The 9,751-nt window shown below is 37.6% G+C and overlaps 1 protein-coding gene across 1 annotated transcript in view; it reads left to right on the top strand.

Annotated features, from left to right (window-relative positions):
• Positions 1 to 7,081: 7,081 nt before the first annotated feature.
• Positions 7,082 to 9,751, top strand: part of LOC106878845 (guanine nucleotide-binding protein subunit beta) — a 163,284-nt gene continuing 160,614 nt past the window's right edge. Inside the window, exon 1 of the mRNA XM_052966149.1 lies at positions 7,082 to 7,513. The gene's annotated coding sequence lies outside the window, so the exon portion shown is untranslated. The remainder of the gene's footprint in view (positions 7,514 to 9,751) is intronic.

Genomic DNA, 9,751 nt, shown 5'->3' on the forward strand with positions numbered 1-9,751 from the left:
CCCTCCCACCATCATTTGACAACCGATGCTGGTGTGTTTATGTCCCCGTAACTTAGTGGTTCGGCAAAAGAGACTGATAGAATAAGTACTCGGCTTACAAAGAATAGGTCCTGGGGTCGATTTCCTCGACTAAAGGCGGTGCTCCAGCATGGCTGCAGTCAAATGACTGAAACAAGTAAAAGAGTAAAAGAGTATATCAACATCACCACCGACCCCACCAACACAACCAGACCAATCCCACAACCAACCCCCACCAATCCCAATTGTGACCTCAAATTACTGTTGTTGCTATTGTTTAGCTCTGGCTCATCTTTGAGCATGTGGCTAAAAAAGTTCTCTATGAATCTATGTGGCTTCAGGTTCAATCCACTTGGATACAATGTCTTCTACTATGGTTCCAGGGCAACTAATACCTCGAGAGTAAATCTGAAACTATATGGAATCCTATTGTATATAAACCTATCTATCTATCTATCTATCTATCTATCTATCTATCTATCTATCTATCTATATATATATATATATATATATAAAATCATCATCATCATTTAACGTCCATTGTCCATGCTGGTATGGGTTGGACAATTTGACTGGGCTGGCATACTGGAAGGCTGTACCAGACTCCAGTCTGATTTGGCATGGTCTTCCACAGCTGGATACCCTTCCTAATGCCAACCACTCCAAGAGTGTAATGGGTGCTTTTACATGCCACCAGCACAGGTGCTATTTGTATGACACCAAAGTGCATTTACATGCCACTGGTACAGGTGCCAATTTGCGTGACACTGGTATTTGCCACAATTGTAATTTTGCTTGGCTTGATAATAACATAATGCCAAAGTTCTTGGTCATTGTCTCTGTGAGGCCCAACACTCGAAAGAAACTCAACCACTTTGCCTCTGTGAGGCCCAATGCTCAAAAGAAACTCAGCCATTTTGCCTCTATGAGGCCCAATGCTGAAAAGGAACTCAGCCACTTTTCCTCCATGAGGTCCAACATTCAAAAGATGCTCTTTGTGCCACCAACATGGATGCACTTGGCTTGACTGGTCCTTGCAAGCACAGCACATTGCCAAAGATCTCATATATATAAATATATATAAATATATAAGAAGATATTATTGTTTATAATTATATCAGTGGGTTAACACGTGTATAAAACCTATAACAGTAAAAAATTATCAATTAATAATTAAGGGTACTAACAGGCAGTACCAGGCAGGCTAAATATAGCAGTCAGAATGACCAAACCTCATAATTTTCACTTAAACACAAAACTGAAAGTGGGCAGATGAATAAAAAACTTTATATATATATATATATATATAAGGGAGAATTCACACAAAAAAAAAGACGAAAACAGGTGGTGTAGACAACAAACAGTTGTATTAGTATAACGCTTGGGAAGTGAAAAAGTCTTTAACGTTTTGAGCCTACGCTTTTCCACAGAGAGGTACATGGAAAGAAACAAGGAGAGAAAAAAGGAGAGAAAAAAAGAGGAGAGAAAAAATATGTGTGTGTGTGTGTGTCTGGGGAGAGTCATTCTCTTTTAGTGCTGGTGAATGCATTAAGAAATAAGGCACTAAAAGAGAATGACTCTCCCCCAACAATAAAATATGCTTCAGCACATGAATTCACATAAAGAATCTAACAAGCCAAATACAAAAACGAAATATCAGGCATGGCTGTGTGGTAAGTAGCTTGCTTACCAACCACATGCTTCTGGGTTCAGTCCCATTGTGTGGCACCTTGGCCTTCTACTATTGCCTCAGGCCAACCGAAGCCTTCTGAGTGGATTTGCCAGACAGAAATTGAAGAAGCCCGTTGTATGTAAATATATGTGTTTGTTTGTTTGTGTGTGTATATATGTTTGTGTGTCTATGTTTCTCCCCCCACCATCGCTTAACAACCGATGTTGGTGTGTTTATGTCCCCGTAACTTAGCGGTTCAGCAAAAGTGACTGATAGGATAAGTACTAGACTTACAAAGACTAAGTTCGAGGGGGAGGGGTTGTTGGTGGTGACGGTGGTGTGGATTGATGATAGTGGTGGGTTGGTAGTGATGGTACTGGGGGTGGGGTTGTAGGTGCTGATCATTTTATTATTGTTGTTGTTTAACCCCAGGCAAGCCCTGATCAAGTAGACTTATGACGATAGTTATTCCAGCCATGAGTATTCCTATGTGCGGTGAACCAAATCCATATGATTCAATGAGTCCCTTTTTCAAGATAGCAGGGTATGATCTGAGGCTGATCTGGCTGTGGTTGTGGTATTAATGATGGTGGTAGTGGTGGTGGTGGTGGTTGTGGTGGTAATGATGGGTCACATATTCGCATATAATGCCGATACGGATAATAATTTACATCTTTCAAAAGCAAAGAGAAAGGGGGGAAATGAATAAATATTAGGTTGTCAGATAAATTCATTCGGTTTTGCATTTTTTTTCCCGTTTATTTTAATCTTTTTCAATGTAGTGTCATTTAAATTAATATAAAAAAAATATTTTAATCGTAGTGTTTTCTGGTTTCAGTTTTAGTTGCTATATTCTTCCTCCACAACTTTTGTTAATCATTTTTGAAATTTGAAAAAAATTTACTTCTTTTCAAGATGTAAGACGATGATATATACCAGGTAGCGTGGAAGAAAAAAAACCAATGAATTTATCTGACTATCTAATAAATGAATGTAATTACAAACAGAGTGAGTGAGAGAGAGAGAGAGAGAGAGACAGACAGACAGACAGACAGATAGACATAGGGAGAGAGAGACAGAGAGAGACAGACAGACAGACAGATAGACAGATAGACATAGGGAGAGAGAGAGAGAGAGACAGACAGACAGACAGACAGACAGATAGACATAGGGAGAGAGAGAGGTAGTGTGAGGTGTATGTGTGAGTGTGTGAAAGAGATAGAAGATAGATAGATAGATAGATGGATATAGAGAATTACATAGTTACATTTGGCATATGATGCAGCATTTATATTTTTATTGTATATTAGAAAGATAGGCTAATGGTATCAATCTTACTGTTCACTGCCGTTGGTTCATATATATGCTCACAGGTGTAGGCGCTCATACTTGTAAACTTCCACACATACACATATATGCACTTATACAAATGCATGCACACACATACATGCTCCTACATGTACACATACATTACCAGACATTTGACACATAAGGCCACATTAAAATATTAATGTATGCTAAATTATTGGATTCTGCCTAATTTTATTTATTTATTTATTTATCGAGACGCTTGGCCAATGTATGTACACACACTTGTACACACGCAAACACACACATACATGCACACACACACACACACATGCATACACACACACACATGCACATACATATATAATGTGTGTGTGTGTGTGCACGCGCACACTTGCGCATACATACATGCAAATACATACACACAGAAAATCCATGAGGCCATCATAGTGAAAACGTCACCTTTCATGAGATATATTTTCCTATCTTCATATGCACTTGGTATGGGATACACGTATCACACACACACACACACACACACACACACAAAAGATCAGGAATATGAGAGGTAACTATATATTTATTTAACCACATGACTTCTGTAGGGTTACTCCTGTTTCACAGCCATTTATCATGTGGTATTAATTTCAGTATGGAAGAAATTATGCATCTATTTTTGCATTAATATGTAGGCTTGGCTTTATACAATACCTTTGTGTATTCACAAATTAATGCAATGAAAGCTAGCTCATTAGATCACTGGCACCTTATACATCAACAATTTAACTCTAAAGTTATGATCTGTTGAGCTAGCTTTCTTTACCTGCTCCTGTGTATTTCACAGATAAAGACCCCTTTTGGTCATGAATGACCATGGAACTGCACCAAGAAATTTCCCTTCTGAGGCACAAATCCAGGCAGGGTTGTTTATGGAAGACCAGCAGTCTCCCATGCATATCAGCCTCTCCTTTCCATGCCATTGATGTTATCCAAGGGAAAGGCAAAGGCCGATACAGCTTGGTACCAGTGACATCGCCACCCATTTCTACAACTGAGTGAACTGGAGCAACATGAAATACAGTGACTTGCTCAAGAACACAACACACAGCCTAGTGGTCCGGGAATTGAACTCACATCCCCATGACTGTGAGTCTGACGCTCTAACCACTGAGCCATTAGTCAGAATCAGCATGATATAGTGGGTGATGAAGCTGTACCCTTTAAATTACAGGTACAATTCACCTGGCCAGCTTCTACACAGTTTCCATGTACTTGTGATAATCTGAGGCTATAGAAGATGACTTTTGCTTAAGATGCTTTGCAGTGGGATTGAAAGCAGGTTCTTGTGGCTGGGAAGCTGACTTCTTAACAGTTCAGCTATACTGTACCTACAATCTTGAAACCAGAAGAGCCACTTGGACAGTGCAGTCCTGGATATGCAACAAGATGGAATGGTCAAATCATAGGTCTGCTTAATGAAGTTGAGCTGGGAATTAATAACAACTTTCTAGGAATAGCAGCCAAATCTCCCTCAAATTACATTTTGGTCTCTTTAAAGAAGAAGAACACATTGAATAAAATAGTTTTAGGTTGACTATATCTGATAAAAAGACTCAATAGTCACAGTTGAAATATCTTCACTCATAGGTTCTCAACCACGGTTGACCTAGGGCTAAACAATAGCTTATATTGTATCACAGACTATATAGGTCCAGTGTTTTATAAAGGCACAGCAGCTATATATTTTGTGGTACAATCAGTTTGCATTATAAGATCTAGTGTATGTTTACCAAGTTGCATATTAATTCGTTTACAACCTATCTACACAAGTGCTATCCCAGCATCTCAATTAACCAATCATCATCATCATCATCATCATCATCGTTTAACGTCTGTTTTCCATGTTGGCATGGGTTGGACGGTTTGACTGAGGACTAGCAAACCAGTAGGCTGTACCAGACTCCAATCTGATCTGGCAAGGTTTCTATAGCCGGATGCCCTTCATAACACCAACCACTCCAATAGTGTAGTGGGTGCTTTTTACATGGCACTGGCATGGGAGCCAGTCAGGTGGCTCTGGCATCGACCATGTTCTGATGGTGCTTTTTACATGCCACTGGCACGGGAGCTAGTTGGGGTGCACTGGCTTCGACTCCTTTCGGAAGGTGCTTTTTACATTTCAAACAAATGCACCAATATACAAATGAACGAAACTCTTGCTTGTTACTCATTGCCCCCTCCATAAGCAGTGGCAAGTCACAGTCTACCTTGAGAAAACAAAACAAAGTAGACATTTCTGATGAGCTGGCAACAACCAGGTGAAACTCATCTGGCTGTTCATCAGTTCATTCTTAAAAGCGTACTCTGTGGTCTGACCAGTATTAATTTTCACAACAAAACTAAATTTATGTTCACCAAATATGTATGCTTGACTTGTCAGAAATAGCAGCTAATTTTTATGTATAAAAATCTGTTAACTGATTGGTGGGCTTGGATAGATTACACTTTGCTGATGAGGTCTAATAGACTGAAACATGTCCATAGTTGATCCTTCCCTGCAAACATGGGCCAGGCTTTCCTTTCTCTTAGCAAATAAATTAACTTTGGGATAGTTTTGAATTTCTTTAAATTATTTCCCTTTTTCTTTGCTCGTCACCAACAATTGACTCTAAGCAGGGCCGGCTCAAGGTACCGGCAACTCGAGCAGTCGTCCGGAGCGCCATGTGCTAGGGGGCGCCAAGGAGGGCGTGACAAAGACCAGGAAATTTCCACGACCGTCAGCTTGTACGCGCTGAAGTTCGGCTGGCTTGGGGCGCCAGCAACCCTAGGGTCGGCCCTGACTCTAGGTTTTTTGTTTTCTTTCTCCAACTAAATGGAGGAATTTTATTTAATTAAACATTTTAATTTTGAATGTAAATTTTAATTAATAAAACACTGAGTACAGAACTCATCACAACGCCCTATGAATGATTAACAGAGTCATAGCAATGTTATTGTTGTTGTTTAGTTCCTGTTCTGCTCTGATTTAACAGATCGATGGTTTTCGGACCGTATCTAGAGCTACATTATCTACTGTGTTCTCTTTATTAAGGATAGTAAAGTGTGATTTGTCGTGATTCAGCTGCTATTTTTAACAGATCGAGTGTCCGTTCAGATGCTACTTAGTTTTTTTTTTGTTTTGTCAAGAAATATCTTAATTGTTTTACATAATAGCAATGTCTCTTAATCGTGCGTTTCTACACATTAAGTGTAAAAAAACACCAAGCGAAATAATTATAATGTAGCCCGTGTGATAAAAATGATCCTTGTGAAAATCAGAGCATAGAATTAGGAGTATCATTCATGATTAATAATTTACCAACTGTATCTAATATAAGTCAAATTAATAGAGTGACGTCCTTAGTTTTGGTTTTGGGCGGGAGTTTAAATATACGGCAGATAGGTTCCGATGTTTAGTCCCAACTAAGTCCTCATCGAGTAGATCTATTATCAAAAACATTCTATGACCACCCTGATTGTTTTTCTTCCGAGAGATAGCATTTCTCGGACTATATTAACCAATGTGCCCTTCCGTCCTTTAGACAATCAAGTATGATTTGAGGGACATTTGGCTATTATTTCTACGAGGGTGAGTGGCCATGTTTAGGCTCTCTCCGTTGCATTTCTTGACAGGATACTTTGTTATAATGTCCATCTAGCTGGACGGAATAATTAACAAAATTTCTGGGAAAATGTTTTTTAAGGACTGATTACACATTACTACTCGCTTCTGGTCACATAAGATCAATTTATTCATCTTGGAGACATCGAATGTTTTCTACTCTTTCAATGAATAAATATTGAATTAGTCTCATAAACAACCGTGACATTTTATAAAACTGAATGAATTTTTTCTCGGTTTTCAAATGACAACCAATAGTTAAATAATATTTGCTAATAGAGAAGTAACATCAATAAATATTCTGCTGTATATTTATCTAAAATACATAATAATAATTAAAGTCTATGAGGAACTAGAGAACGGTTTTTTTTTTCACGACAGCAACATCTGTTCTACCGTCTGATTTGCTATGCAACAGGCAGAACAGTAGCAGAACAGCACCAGCAACCTCATAGAACCGGTACCAATTATAATAGTCTTCAGTAATATCGGATTGTCTTGCTTCTGCTTCCTCTACTTCTTTCTTTTTCTTCCACTTCATACATCTCCGTCATTCAAACTCACAACATACATTTTCTTCGTGCCTGCTTGAACTTGTTTCATCGCTTTTCGGTCTTTTTGACTTAGATCGAAGTGTGTAATATATTTTTGACAATTTCTATTAGATTCTCGCATCTTTTGCAAAAGCATCAGACGAGGAAACTAACTGCTAAATTTGCGTCATTTTTCTCCCCGACCTGTTAAAGGAACTTTATATTACAGCAGTCTACACAGGAACCATTGAAGAAGGAGAAACCGTCTACCTGCTAACCTATTCATCTAACGAAACCAACTTATCTACTTCTATCAAAAACGTACGTAAACTTATTATTATTTTATTCTAATATGTCGCGAAGAGACATCCACTAGTTCTTTTCTTTCATTGTTTCCAGGTAAGGTAAGATTCTTGTGCGATGGCTTCCTCTTTTCAGTGACGTCGTTAAAATTAATTAAATCACAATTATTTCTTCGAATTTTTTCAATTTCTTTTGTTTGCTGTTCGGTGCGTATTCTTTTGTCTTTAAAATGTTTCTTTGTATAGCATAAATATCCAGGAAATGATATTAAAAAGATAACGACCATCACGCCTTTATGATAATGTAATGTGTGTGTCGGTTTGTGTATAACAATATATACGCACTTGTTACCTTTACTGTTATTTTCATAATTTCGTTAATTTTTCTTCGAACACGATCAATTGTGCTTGTGTGTGTGTAAGGAGATTAATGAAAACAACAAACAACATACGCAAATATATATGTGGGCAGTCGTAGCAACAGAATTACTGAGGTGAATTAGTAGTGAAGTTAATTACAGTATAAGACTAAGTGGCAAATACCCAGAGGATAAAGCGGATAATCTCTTAAGTGAGCTGATTGTTACTGGATTTCCAATCCCTGTTGAAGTGATTTCACTTCATTTCACATCTCAGTTCGTTTAACCTAAATCATCGAATTTCTTTTCATGTAAAACAACAAACAAACAATAAAGAAACCCAAGGTGTCTGGCCTAGCAATATATGTAGAATATTAGAAGCTACATATTTCCTAGTATGTGTATGTGTTGTTAGCTCTTGTTTGTTATTCTACAAATTATTCTTCGTTGTTGGTGAAAGCAGATTATTATGTATTTCGAAATCGTACCCTTCCTTTTTAGTTTTCTTTTTGAGTGAAAACAAAAGCATCTTGGACTATTTGTTGGTTTGGTGTATATGTGTATGTGTAATGGATTCTATTTGTGTTTGTAAGTAATGTGTCCTTGTTGTCAAGTGAGCACATAATTTTGTCTGAGTATATATGCACCTTTGTGTGTGTGTGTAAATATATATATATATTATAATGCACCTGAGCACTGAATACAAAGCTCATTATACACACATATGCACGTGTGTGTGTGTGTAAAATGAGCTTGTTAGTGCCTAGGAGCACTAACACACACACACACAAGTATAAATCTATTTACACATGCATGTTATGTGGTTGTTATATATATATATATGGTGTGTGTGTTGACGTGAAATGAGTTTTACATTTGGTTTTATAGCTTATAAGGTCGGATCTTATAGGTCTTAGGCTCACGTTTATTGCGTTGTATATAATAGATCTTACACATCATAGCCCACAACATAAATGTCAGTACAAGTGGATGTTTGTTTTGTCAGATCTTTGATGATCAGAATTATTTCAGGCATAGTATACCAAAGACTACATTATTCAATACGTCATTAAAAAAAAAAACTAGTCTGAATTAAGGAAGATTTTGTTGCTATTACTTGTATGTCAAATAATTATGTAGAAGTCTCCTCATTGACAAGTTTAAGTTGGGTTGTCTGGGAGTGTTGCCTGTGGTAGACTGGCGTCCTGTCCAGGAGATGTATATTCTACTTAACCTATGAAACTTCTCCCTCGTTGATTATGTAGTATGTAAATGTCATAGTGTGCGTCTGTTTTATGCAGTCATCTTTGAGTATATAGTACCACTTTCATATTGTCAAGCTTTTTATCGAGATAAATTTCGTTTGACAGCTGGTGACCTAGGGCTAACAACTACTTAAATACTGGTGTCTTTCTGAGGAACCAGGTTAGCTTTTCACACACACATATATGGTGCCATGCACAAGACCCTCGCTCCTGCTTCGTATTCACAGTCACCCCACTTGTAAAAAATATAATATCTACAAAAAGAACTGGATAATTCTTCGGTTTAATGCTAAATCTTTATCATTATAACTCGACATTAGAACAAAATTTTGTGGCCGTGTGATTGAGAAGACTGGCTTCCAAGTGTGTGGTGTTGGGTTCAGTCCTACTGCGCGGCAATTTGGGCATGTCTTCTACTATAGCCCCGGGCCGACCAAAATATACATACATGAATACATGTATGTATATATAGACAAATGTTTAATTTTTAACTAATTCGAAGAGACGATGCAAAATATTACTGAGAAGAATCACAAATATGACGATCAAAAAATAATTCTAAAATAAAAATGAATACACAGAAAATGCTTGTCAAAGTGAAAGTGGTACCATGCACTCGTGGGTTATTATATA

The sequence above is a fragment of the Octopus bimaculoides genome, chromosome 3 (genome assembly GCF_001194135.2).
Source record: "Octopus bimaculoides isolate UCB-OBI-ISO-001 chromosome 3, ASM119413v2, whole genome shotgun sequence".
Taxonomy (NCBI): Eukaryota; Metazoa; Mollusca; class Cephalopoda; order Octopoda; family Octopodidae; genus Octopus; species Octopus bimaculoides.